The sequence below is a fragment of the Pan paniscus genome, chromosome 12 (assembly GCF_029289425.2).
Source record: "Pan paniscus chromosome 12, NHGRI_mPanPan1-v2.0_pri, whole genome shotgun sequence".
Taxonomy (NCBI): domain Eukaryota; kingdom Metazoa; phylum Chordata; class Mammalia; order Primates; family Hominidae; genus Pan; species Pan paniscus.
In genome coordinates, this window is record NC_073261.2 from 40,673,101 (window position 1) to 40,686,567 (window position 13,467).

Consider the following 13,467-nt stretch of genomic DNA (forward strand, 5'->3'; position numbering starts at 1 on the left):
AGAGAAGCCAGACTTTTTCACTGTATCAGTGGCAGTTGGGTTATAAATTATCTTCAGGGGAAATTTTAGTTTATAAAAGCCCAAACCAGTCGTCATTATCTAGGAATGAACTGTACAGCTCATGGGTGTGGGTCCTTGTGTTGTCCCTAATCCGACCCCCCTCCTTCCGGCTCTCCCCTGAACTCCCTGCGAGCCCAGCTTCAGGAGGTCTCCATGGCCCCATCCTCCACCTCTGGTTCCACCCAATCTCCTGCCTCACATATTTCCCTTTTTTCTTTAGGTTCCCTCTTTGGGATGCAAGAACTGCCCTTGCCCACAGCTGGAGGGGAAGTGGAGGGCTCCTGCGTCGTTCCTGTGGGCCTACCGCGCGGCCAAGCCTGCTAAACTAGGGGGCGAATCCCCGGCCAGTCTGGAACAATCACATTCTCTTTCTAGGATCTGGGGCTGAGACACAGGGTCTCTGGTTAGCTGGCTGCATGAGCTCTATATCCAGAAGATCACAAGGCTCAGGGCCTGGGGCCACCATCTGAGGAAACACATTTTGAAACCATGAGCAGCAATGATCAGACAGGGTCTGCAGGCGCACAGCGGAGACGGGCAACCAGACAGGCCAGAGAGAAGGTCTGAGACAGTGACTGACAGCCCAACTTTGTCCCCAAGGAATGTCCCCATTCTTGTCCTTCTGGAGGCTGGGCTCTGAATCCTGCCCTTGGGCTCTGTGACATCCTCACCCTCAGTCCCTCTAAAGCTAAGCCAGCATTCACAGATTCATGTCGCCTGCCACCAACCAACCCCTGGGAGAGTCTCCAATGCTCACCACTCTCACAGGCACAATTTTGGATCCTAAATCTGGGCCCTTCTGGCTCCCATGAGATCCCCTGAGTCCCTTCCTTTCCTGCTCCCTCTCAGCTTCAGAAAGGGCTAGAACCCTTGGCCCCTGCGGTCTGTTCCCCTAGGAGTTAAAGGAGAGATGGCCTCTTCCCTCCTGCGGGTTTCCTCCCACCACTTCCAGAGAACCCAGAGTTCTGGCCGGCATCTCCGGATCCGGTTCCCATGGCAGAGCCTCTTCAGCACCACCCCCGTCATCCTCCTTCTGGAAACATCTCGGGACACACTTCAGTGGAACACCCTTGAAAACAGAGTAAACAGTGGTTTCCTCACATTCCTGTCAGCCTTTGTTTTTCGAGACTGAAGAGTCTAAACTGGAGAGTCCCCCACGCCGCCCTCCCCACACTCCTTGGCACTGGCCTTGACCTTTGCGGGTTGTGGGTTGGGGAGCGGTCAGGGTTGCTGGGCTTGTACAGCAGTTTGAGGTCGCCTGTTAGGATCTCATGTCCTCCTCCATGGTCCCCACTTGACCCCACTCTGGCCCTGGGGGAGAATCAACGTCAAGTGACAAAGCCAGAAAACTCAACAGAGGCAGAGTGGCCGCCTCCCAACCACTGCACCACCCTGCCTCCTCCTGCCGCAGCCCAGACGGCCTCCCAGGGCGTCTCCTGCAGCTGTGCCCCGACTGTCCCAGCCCTGGTAGGGCCGAGGGACCTGGCTTCTCTTCTAGGATGTGGTGTGGGCCTCAGGGGAGAGCTAGAACAATGCTGGGCCCCTTATCAACAGCTAATCCCATCCTGGTCAGCTCCTGGACTTCCCTTCTCAGAAACACCAACTCTTATTTTAACACATGGCGTGTTCGCTTCTGAGTCACCTCAGCCCTAATTGTGTGTGGACAGAGCAGTGGCAAGCCCTCCCTAATGCCGTGGCCACACTCTTCCAGGGAACAAAGAGCTAACACCTTCAAGTCCACCAGGAATGGGCCTGGCTTCCTTCTGCTCTTGTCACAAGCCCTTGGTGCCATAACGTGAAGGCACTGGAAGCAGAGACGCTGGAAATCATCAAATCCTACCCCTCACTCACAGCTGAGTTCACCGAAGCCTAAAGAGGGCCCGGCCTTGCTCAAAGTCACACAGCAAGGTCAGGACTCCTGGTCCAGGCCATTGCTTCTGAGACACACACCTTTCAGAGGTGTGTGTGTGAGGAGGCAGGAGGAAAACTCCAGGAAGTTTGCTTTTGTTGGAGTTTATTTCTATTCCAGTTTCCATTCTATACTTGCCCAGAGGGGTGTTTGTCCTACCTCAGGGCTCAGCACTGGGGCTCAGCTCAGCAGCAGGAGGGGTTTCAGGCACCTCAGTCATCAGGATTATCTCTACCCAGAAGCAGACTATCAGGAACTCCCGTGTCAGAACCTCCAAGTGTCCCAAAACGTGGCACTTCCAAGAGAAAGTGCTAAGGGGCTAGATAAATGGCTAATAACAAGAGTTGGTATGGTGTGGGGTGGTGGGGGGACCCCAGGCGCTGGCCCCATGCAGGGACATCTACAGCCCTGGAAACTGAGAACTGGGTCCAAAATGGCCTCCCACAGGCCCCAGGTGGTGCTTTACCACCACTCTCTTCCGAGGGTCTCTGAGAAGGATTTCTATCAAAGCCAAAAGGGGTTGAGGCTAATCCCCAACTAACCTTGCATGTGTCCCATGACTCAGCCCACTGCCCCATGTGCATTCTCATTCATCAGAAGGTGGGCTCCAGAGGCAGTCTGCGTGGGGTCAGAGCCCAGCTCCGCTACTCACAGGCCATGTAGAGAAGCGAGAGAGCCTAAGCGATGCACTCACTCTGTAAATGTGTGCAGTAACAGACCCTTCCTCCCAGGGATGGTTTAAGCATTAAAGCATTTGGAACAGTGCCTGGCATGTGATAGCTTAGATATCATCATCATCATCATCATTATCATCAATCATCATCACTATTATTATTTCAAGCACTCAACAGATACAATCTGCTTCCTCTGGATCCCTAAGTATATCCCTTAAGGGCCAGCATTGTGGAAGCAGGAAATGCTAAGTCCTGTGATCCTCAGGACCACGCCGGGTGCAGCTTTGGGGATCGCTATAAGATAGACATAAGCCAGCAGCTGTGATCAGAACATTCCAGAATAGGAACAGAGGGTTTAGACAGTCTACTGTATTCTACGATTCAGCCAAAACATCAAATGAGCATTTGCTGTGTGTGTGTTGCTCAACATTTGCCCAAACACTTCCCTTCTTTCTACTTCTGTGTCATGATAAAGGTAGAAGGCAGACAGAAGTTTTCATTTGATAAAGAGAATGAAAACAAGAGAATTTGAGCTCTGGCCCCAGAGAGTTCCTAGCTTTTGATAATCTAATATCTGACACACTTTGTCATGTCTTTTTAAAGGATTTTTATTTACATATTTTTTATTGTAAGCTTGTTTTAGTTTTTAGCTTTGAAATAATATTAGACTTTGAAAACACTGCAAAAGTTGTACGAAGAATACTATATACCCTTCACCCAGCTTTCCAAAAAAAGCTGCACCACTGCACCGTATAATTATCCTAATTCTCACAACCAGGATAGGAACACTGATACAATACTGTGAACTGATCTCCAGACTTTATTCAAACTTTGTCAACTGTCCCACAAATGTTTTTTTTTCTGTTCCAGGATCCTGCATTGCACTGAGTTGTCTCATTCAATCTGGGACAGCTTCCTCCGTCTTTGTCTTTCATGATGGTGGCACTTTTGAAGAGTGGTGGCCAATTATTTTGTAGAATGTTCCTCACTTTGGGTGTGTATAATGTTTACTCTTTATTAGATTGTAGTTACGCATTTTTGGCAAGAACACCACAGAAGGGACAGTGAGTCCTTCTCAGTACATCACAGCAGGAGGCACAGGATGCTGGTACATCTTGTTCCTGGTGATCTTAACTTTGATCACTTGGAAAAGGTGGTACCTACCAGACTGGTCCACTGCACAGTCATTATGCTATTGTTCCCTTTGCAATTAATAAGTCTCTTGTGAAGAGGCTTTGAGACTATATAAATATTTTGTTTCTCATCACATTTGCAGCCATTAACTTCAGTGTTCATTGATGGTTCTTGCCGGCCACAGAATCATCTACGAACACTGAAGTTAATGGCTGATATATATACCCAATATATATACCTATAACACATATATATAGTAGATAAACTGTTATAGTTATATATGTATGTGTATGTATATATAGTTATATATATAACTATAACTGTTTTTATATCTACCTAATATATATACCTATAACAGTTTCTATATCTACCTACGTATATAAACCATTCATTCACACCAATTCCTCTGATTCTAATCCAGCTCCATAGGGTGTGTTCTAACCTTCCCCCTTTCCATATTTGTTATGCTTTTTCAACAGTGAAAAACCTGGTTCTCACTCTCTGCCACATATTTACTTATTTGATTAATTGTGGAATGCACTTGAGATAGTTTCAGGATTTTGGATGCCTTTTTTATGTTTGTGTAATTTTAGTCAATAAATGTTGTTAAGGTTAAAGGTGAAGCAAGACAGACTAGTGGTTAAGTGTGTAAACTCTGGAAGTTGGAAGTTATTTAATCTTTCTGAATCTCACCTTCCTTATCTGCAAAATAGGAATAATAACAATGTGTAGCTCATAGGAGTGCAGTGAGGATTGAGGGAACGTACGTAAAGTGTTTAGCACATAGGAAACCCTAAATAAATGATACACATTTTTATGAGCTATTGTTTAGGAAATAAAGTGAAATTTTCTATGAGTACCCAATTGTTTTAATAAAAAGTTGACTCATATATCAGTTGATGTGAGGGAAACAAGAAAGAGGTTGGAAGCGCTGAAGCTTTCCATACAATTTCTCTTTCCACATAGTTATGTGCCACACAATGACGTTTCAGTCAAAGATGGACTACATATATGACAGTGGTTTCATAAGATTATGAAACCATATTTTTACTGTACCCTTTCTATGTTTAGATATGTTTAGACACAAATACTTACTAGCATGTTACAATTGCCCAGGGTATCAGTACAGTAACACCCTGTAGGAGGTTGTAGCCTCAGTGAAATAGGCTATACCATATAGCCTAGGTGTGAAGTAGACTATACCATCTAGGTTTGTGTGATACCATCTAGGTTTGTGTGAGTACACTCTATGATGTTTGCACAACGATGAAATCACCTAAAGACGCGTTTCTCAGACCGTATCTGTATTTCTGTGGTTAAGTGATTCGTGACTTTACGCAGTTGTGGAAACTGATCATTTTCCTCCACTAGGTGGCAGCATATGTGTCGTTGCCTTTAAGGCGGGTTCCTTATGAGACGACCCAAGCATGTTGGAGAAAGAAAACAACTTCGGAATTAGGATCCTCATACAAAATGTGAGAAATAATCCACAACTTTAAAAAAAGAAAAGAAATGCCCCATCCCTAAGCACACTTTTGAAATACCCACAGTGAATTCAAGCAAATCTGCCCAAACCTGGTCCAGGCCGCAGGACACCTGCTCCTGGTGGGTGGGTCTCAGGTCCCCCAGGACTTGGAATGTCATCCCTGGGGTGGAGGGTGGACAGAGCTTATTGAGGTCCCAAGCCAGGCAAGGAGCTGGGCAGGTTCTCGGGCTCTGCCCCTTCACATTCTGGGATCTCCCCGACCCAGGGCCTGGGTGGGGCTTACAAAGATGCACAAAGTCATGCGTGCAGGCTCTCTATCTGGGGCTGGAGAAGCAAGAGGTTCCATTTGAAGCAAGAAACAGAGACCCACTCAACATGGCTAAAAAGGGGGGTGAGAGGGGGGCAATGGGGCCCCACTATGGGACCTTGTGTCCATCTAACCACAGAATAAGAGGCTCAGACACAGGAAATGAAGATGACGGCAGTCACTTCCCCTGTTAGTGTCCTCATACTACCAGTCCTGCTCCCATGAGTGGCAGGAGAGGACAAGAGGCACCCACGGGGGGCGTGCTGGAAGTCTGTTGCAAGAACCCCAGGGTTTTCGGCCTGAGCAAGGGGAAAGCATATCTCACTTAGGTCACCATTTTTCTACGGGTAAATCTCCATCCAGTTCCTGATTCTGTCAGAGACATCTCTTCCTATTTGGAAGTACCACAGTGACAGTACCCACCTGCCAGCACAAGCTGTGCTGGGAATTTGGCACTGCCTATTCCTCTGCCTATCTTCTTTTGGAGAATTATCTGGCACCTACTTTGTACAGTCTTGGTGGAGAGTAAACCCAGCATCCGCCATCCCATTCCTAAGACAAAAGGGTCTTCCAGGTGCCCTGCCACTGCCTGACTTTCCTCTCGCCACCTTACAGCAACCAAAGGCAGGCATGAGAACTAAGCTTGGACTTGCTTTCCTAGGAATGTGACTATGGAATAAGAAACACAAGGACAGAAGGAGTGGTGGAAGCTCATTCATCCCAGTAATGGCACCTGGGCAAGACCGTGGAACCGTCCCTGCTCCCAAAACCATCTGAGCTGCCTGGCCCCTGTCTGTTTAAGCTCTGTTCTAGTCCTTCCCTTCCATCCTGTGGCAGCCATGGCCGCCCTGTCACTTCCCTTGTCTTAATTTAGCCTGAGTCCATTTCTGCTTCTTATCATCAATGAGCCTGGCCTTATACGAGCTCATCCTGAGGAAGAAAGAATTCCTATTTCCCCTTCCAAGGGAAGACCAAGGTGGAGCCTAAAGAAAAAATATGACCTTCCTACCCTGAGGGAATAAACTTGCTATGATTCTTAGCCGAAAAGAAGTCTACATAATTTGCTAGGCCTAACCAACAGCCAGTTGGTAACTTCTAAGCAGAACATGGAAAACCTGAGTGTGCTTGGCAGAAAGTTAGGACACCTGTTATGAAAAGGGAAGGGAGGAGTGGAATTTCAAGTGGTTACTCAACTCACCCACTCTCTATTGCATCACTCCTCAGACTTGTGCTGGGAACATTGCAGGGTCAAGCCCATTGCCTCACAGGATGAAGGAAATGGTGAACACAGTCAGGGACTTGGTTTTCCTCCCCCCAGCCATTTCCAGTCCTGTGCAGAGCATTCTGGTCCTGCTATTCCTCAAGGATATGTGCCCAGATTATTTACCCCAAGTTACAAGGGAGCTCAGGCCTCCATTCTTTGGAGAAAGGTGGATTTGTGTGGTGGTTCACAGCTAAGACTGCCTGGATTCAAATCCCAAATCTGCCAAGGCAGTTATGGGGACTGAGCCCCCAACCTGTGGGATCTGACACTGTCTCCAGATAAATAGCATCAGAATTGAGTTGGAGGACACCTAGCTGGTGTCCACTGCGGAACTGACTGCTTGCTTGCTGGTGGGGAAAAACAGCCACGTATTTGGGAGTCAGAGAAGTCTTCTGTGTTGATTGTTGTTGTGTTGGTGTAAGAGCAGAGGAAAAACATGGTTTGTTTTTCCATAAAAGGCATTGTTGAAAACAACAGAGCAATCAGCCAGGAATTAGCGTAGTTTAACAGATAGCTGTGGTCGGAGAAAGAAACAGATAAGAGAGCCCCGCCAAAACCACTGTCATTACAGGATGACTGTGGGTACACTCAAGGCAACGCTCCTTAAGGTGCAACATCAGAGGCTTCACACTGTGGCGGTGGGGGAATTCACTAAAATAATCCAACCAGTCACCAAACAACTAAACAAGTAAATAACAGTGTCAAGCTTGGATAGGGGCAGGGGGATGACCGGTAGCCAGATATGTGACAATAAATTATCTAAAAAGCCCAGTTTCCCAGAGAAACTTATGAGCTATAAAAAGAAATAAAAGAGGGATCCATACACACACACACACACAAAAAAACAGGAACAGAAACTGCCTGTGAAAGCAACCAGATATCAGATTTAACAAAGATTTCCTAGCAACCATTATAAATATGTTCAGAAATAACTAAAGAAAACTGTGATTGAAGAAGTAAAGAAAGATATGATGATAATGTCTCATCAAATAGAAATATTAATACAAAGATAGAATTATTCTTAAAAAGAACCAAATGGAAATTCTGGAGTTGAAAAGTACAATAACTAGTGGGGCACGGTGCCTCACACTTGTAATCCCAGCACACTGGGAGGTCGAGGCAGTCAGATCACCTGAGGTCAGGAGTTAGAGACCAGCCTGGCCAACATGGCAAAACCCCATCTCTACTAAAAATACAAAAATTAGGCTTGGTGGTGCGCGCCTGTAATCTCAGCTACTCGGGAGGCTGAGGCAGGAGAATTGCTTGAACCCAGGAAGCAGAGGTTGCAGTGAGCCAAACTTGCGCCACTGCACTCCAGCCTGGGCAACCAGAGCAAAACTCCATCTCAAAAAAAAAAAAAAAAGAAGAAGAAGAAAAGTACAATTACTAAAATGAAAAATTCACTAGTGGAGCTCAACAGTAAATCTGAACAATCAGAAGAAAGAAGTAGCCAACTTGAAGATATTAATAAATCAATAGAGATTATGCAATCCAAAGAACAGAGAGAAAATAGAATGAAGAAAAATAAACAGAGCCTCAGAGGACTGGTACACCATAAGCACGCCAACATATGCAGAACAGAATACAGAAGAGAAGGAGACAAAGAACAAAACAGAAAAAAATAGTTGAAGAAATAATGGCTGAAAATGTCACGAATTTATTGAAAAACAATCTACATACCCAGGAAGCTCAATAAACTCTAAATAGGATTAATGCAAAGAGATCCACAAATAAATATATCACATTAGAAATGCTGAAAGTCACCGGGCCCAGTGGCTCACGCCTGTAATCCCAGCACTTTGGGAGTTCAAGGTGGATGGATCACCTGAGGTTAAGAGTTTGAGACCAGCCTGGCCAACATGATGAAACCTCGTCTCTACTAAAAATACAAAAAATAATTAGCTGGGCATAATGGTGGGGGCCTGTAATCCCAGCTACTTGGGAGGCTGAGGCAGGAGAATCGGTTGAACCCAGGAGGTGGAGGTTGCAGTGAGCTGAGATGGTGCCACTGCACTCCAGCCTGGGTGACTGAGCAAGACTCTGTTGAAGGAAGGAAGGAAGGAAGGAAGGAAGGAAGGAGGGAGGGAGGGAGGGAAGGAAGGAAGGAAGGAAGAAAAGAAAGAAGTAAGGAAGGAAGGAAGGAAAGGAAGAAGGAAGGGGAGAAAGAGAGACAGAAAGAAAGAAAAGCTGAAAGCCAAATACAGGGAGAAAATCTTGACAGCAGCAAAAGAAAAACAATTCATCACTTACAAGGGAACCCCCAATTATTAACAGGTGCCTTCTCATCAGAAACAGTGGAGTGCAGATGAGTCCGGATAGCAGTGGGGAAACACACCTCCAGGATAGACTATGTGGTAGCCCATAAAACAAACCTCAATAAATTAAAAAGGATAGAAAGAATACAAAATATGTTCCCTGACCACAACAGAATAAAACTAATAATCAGTAACAGAAACAAATTTGGGGAACTCACAAATATGTGAAAATTAAACAACACACTCCTAAATAACCAATGGATTAAAGGAAAAATCAAGAGGGAAATTAGAAAATACCTTGAGGTGAAAGAAAATGAAACCACAGCACACCAAAACTTACGGGTTGTAGCTTAAGCTGTGCCAAAAGGGAAATTTGTAGCTGTAAATGCCTACATTGAAAAAGAGGAAGATTTGAAATCTTCGTCTCAGAAATCCCATTTTAAGACAATGGAAAAAGGCTGGGTGCAGTGGCTCACATCTGTAGTCTCAGCACTTTGAGAGGCCAACGCAGGAAGATCATTTGATGCCAGGAGTTCAAACCCAGCCTGGGCAACATAGCGAGATCTATCTCTAAAAAAAAGAAAAGTAAATTAGCTGAGCATGGTGGCCTGTGCCTGTAGTCCTAGCTACTTGGGAGTCTGAGGCAGGAAGATTGCTTGAGCCCAGGAGTTCAAGGTTACAATGGAAAAAAAAAAAAGACATGAGAAAGAAGAGCAAATTAAACCTAAAGCAAGCAGAAAAAAAGAGATACTTAAAAAATTAGAGTGGAAATGTGGAAATTATTAAAATGGAGACTAGAAACAATATTTGAGAATACGAGATGAAATCAAAAGTTGGTTCTTTGAAAAAGCAAGTCTTTAGTTAGATTGACCACAATAAAAAGAGAGAAGCTGCAAATTACTAGAATCAGAAATGAAGGAGGGGAAATTACAACTGACCTTACAGAGAGAAAAAGGATTATACTATTATGCTAATTAATTATGCTAATGCATTAGACAACTTAGAATGAAATGGGCACATTCCTACAAAGACACAAATGACTGAAACTGATGCAAGAGTAACAGAAAATCTGAATAGACCTATAATAAATAGGTTGAATTAGTCATCAAAACAATGACTCACAAAGAAAATACCAAGCCAGATGTCTTCATTGGTGAATTCTACCAAATATTTAAAGAATTAATACCAATTCTTCAGAAACTCTTTCAAAAACTAGAAGAGGATGCCCTGATGCCAAAACCAGGTGAAACCAGATGAAAACATCAAAAGAAAAAAAAACTACAGACCAATATCTCTTTTGAATATGGATACAAAAATTTTCAAAAAAAATTCTAGCAGGCTGAATCCTGCAACACATAAAAACAATTATGTACCGTGACCAAGTAAGATTTATCCAGAAATGCAAGGCAAATCAGCAACCAAAAGTCAAGTAATAAAATTCATCATATCAGTAAAATAAGAAATGAAAAACACATGATCCTCTCAATAGCACAGAAATATCATTTGACAAAATTTAACATCTCTTCATGATAATAGTCTCAACAGCAGGGGAATCACTTGGACCCAGGAACCTGGGAGGTAGAGGTTGCAGCAGCCACTGCACTCCAGCCTGGGGGGCTGAGCGAGACTCCGTCTCAATAAAAAGGTGTTTCCACTTATGGCAGAAAAGAAAGGGAGCAAGTGTGTGCAGAGATCACATAGTGAGAAAAAAGAGAGAGAGGAGGTTTAACAAGCAGCTCTCACAGAAACTAATAGAGCAAGAACTCACTCATTACCACAAGAATGGCACCAAGCCATTCATGAGGGATCCTCCTCCCTGACTCAAACACCTCCCACTAGGTCCCACCTCCAATATTGGGGATCACATGTCTTTTTTTTTTTTTTTTTTTTTTTTTGAGATGGAGTTTCGTCCTCATTGCCCAGGCTGGAGTGCAATGGCGCAATCTCGGCCTCCCAGGTTCAAGTGATTCTCCTGCCTCAGCCTCCCGAGTAGCTGGGATTGCAGGCATGTGCCGCCACGCCTGGCTAACTTTGTATTTTTAGTAGCGATGGGGTTTCTGCATGTTGGTAAGGCTGGTCTTGAACTCCCAACCTCAGGTGATCCACCCACCTAGGACTCCCAAAATGCTGGGATTACAGGCATGAGCCACTGTGCCCAGCCAGGGATCACATTTCAACATGAAGTTTGAAAGTTGCATTCTTGCAACTTGCCATGGAGTTTGGAGATTACACCTTCCAAACCTCCCAGTGTAAACAGGAGCCCCTATTTACCCTTAAACAGGATTCCCCACTGTTAACACCTTACCACATTGCATGTATGTGGTATATACCTTATCACACTCATTCTTTGCATATGTATTGCCTTTTTTTCTGAATCATTTCAGAAATTGTAATTGCAGATATGATGACCTATTACTCTTTGAATACCTTAGCGTATATTTTCTAACAAGGACACTGCCGTACATAACCATAGTACAACCATCAAAATCAGGAATTAACATTAACAGAATATTACCATCACAGATTCCAGTCACATTTTATAAATTGCCCCAATTATGTTCTTTATAGGTCTGGATCCAAATCAGGATCATGTGTCGCAATTTGTTGTCATGTCTCTTTAGTTTCCTTCTATCTGGAACAGTTCTTCAATCTTTACTTGTCTTTCAAGACCTTGGCATTTTTGAAGAGGACAGGCTAGAGTGCAGTGGCTCCCGCCTGTAATCCCAGCACTTTGAGAGGCCAAGGCAGGCAGATTACTTAAGGTCAGGAGTTTGAGACCAGCCTGGCCAACATGGTGAAACCCCTTCTCTAATAAAAAATACAAAATTAGCCAGGTGTGGTGGTACATACCCGTAATCCCAAGCTACTTCGGAGGCTGAGGCAGGAGAATCACTTGAACCCAGGAGGCGGAGATTGCAGTGAGCCCAGATCGTGCCACTGCACTCCAGCCTGGGTGACAGAGCCAGACTCAGTCTAAAATAAAAATTTTTTAAAAAAATTTTTTTAAAAAGGATAGGCTAAGTATTTTGTAAAATGTCAGTTTGAGTTGCTCTGATGTTTCCTCATGATTTTTGCATTTCGGCACGAACAATGGAAAAGTAGTATTATATTTCTCTCAGAGCATTATATTATGAGGCCCATGATATTGACTTGCCCCATGGGAGGTGGCAGTAACTTTCATCAGCTGACAGGCTTCTCCATTGTCAGGTTAACTAATAATGGAATGTATTAATTAATATCAAATTAGTGAGCCAGGCGCAGTTCTGCACACCTGTAGTCCCAGCTACACTGGAGGCCTAGGTGGAAGTATCCCTTGAGGCCAGGAGTTTGAGGCTACAGTGTGCTAAGATCATGCCTGAGAAGGGCCACTGCACTCCAGCCTGGGAAACAAAGTGAGACTCTGTCTCTAAAGAATAAATAAATAAATAAATAAATAAATAAATAAATAAACACTTTTAAAAAATCAAGTTAGTATATGATATACTCACTATACCAAATATGTTAGTAGGATATACTTTGCAACTATGTCTGCATTTATTAACTGTAATTGTATTGTAAGGTAGCACGTTTCCTTTTCCCTTGTTTATTTATTCATGTATTATTTGTATTTGTATGAATTCATGGATTCTGCTTTATTCAATGGATTACGATCTGTTCTTGTCATCATCTATTCTGAGGCTCAAATAGCCCCAGATTTGGCCATCGGTAGTCCCCTTGAACAGCTTCTTTGATTGAACCCAGAATAACACACCATACTCCTTGGGTGGCCAGCATCCATTTTTCCCTCTTCCCACCAACAGCAGCCCAGATTTTCATGTTTATTGTCAACCAAGTGATTGGGTTGAGATGGACCCCACCTCAGCTCCAGGGGTGTGCCCTGCTTAGCTTAAGCCAATCAGTGTACCCCATTATTCTCCAGGACACAGTGATTGGTCTGAGGGTGGGCAAATGACCTGTGAGAACTGGCCAATGAGAACTGAGGAGATAGCTGATAGGCCTTCTGGGAAAGAAGCTTCCTATTTCTTTCCAAGGGAGCTCTCTCTCCCTCTGATGGAGGCACTGTAAAGAGGTGAAGTGTGGACCTGATGAAGCCATTTCTGCTGCCAAGAGAGAAGCGAACCTGAAGACAATTTCAATATACAGAGGTCGGGAGAACGAAAAATTGCAATAAAACAGGACTGGGGCTCTGCTGACGCCACACATTTCTGGATCATTCTGTGCCTGAACATACCCGTGGACTGGTTAATTATTTGAACCCGTAAATTATCTTTTTTGATTAGGCCAGAATGGGCTGAGACTTCTGTTGCTTGCAACCAAAAGGGCCCCAAAAGATACACTCCCCCGAAACAGCAAAGGAAGGCTGCCTGTCGCAAGAAGC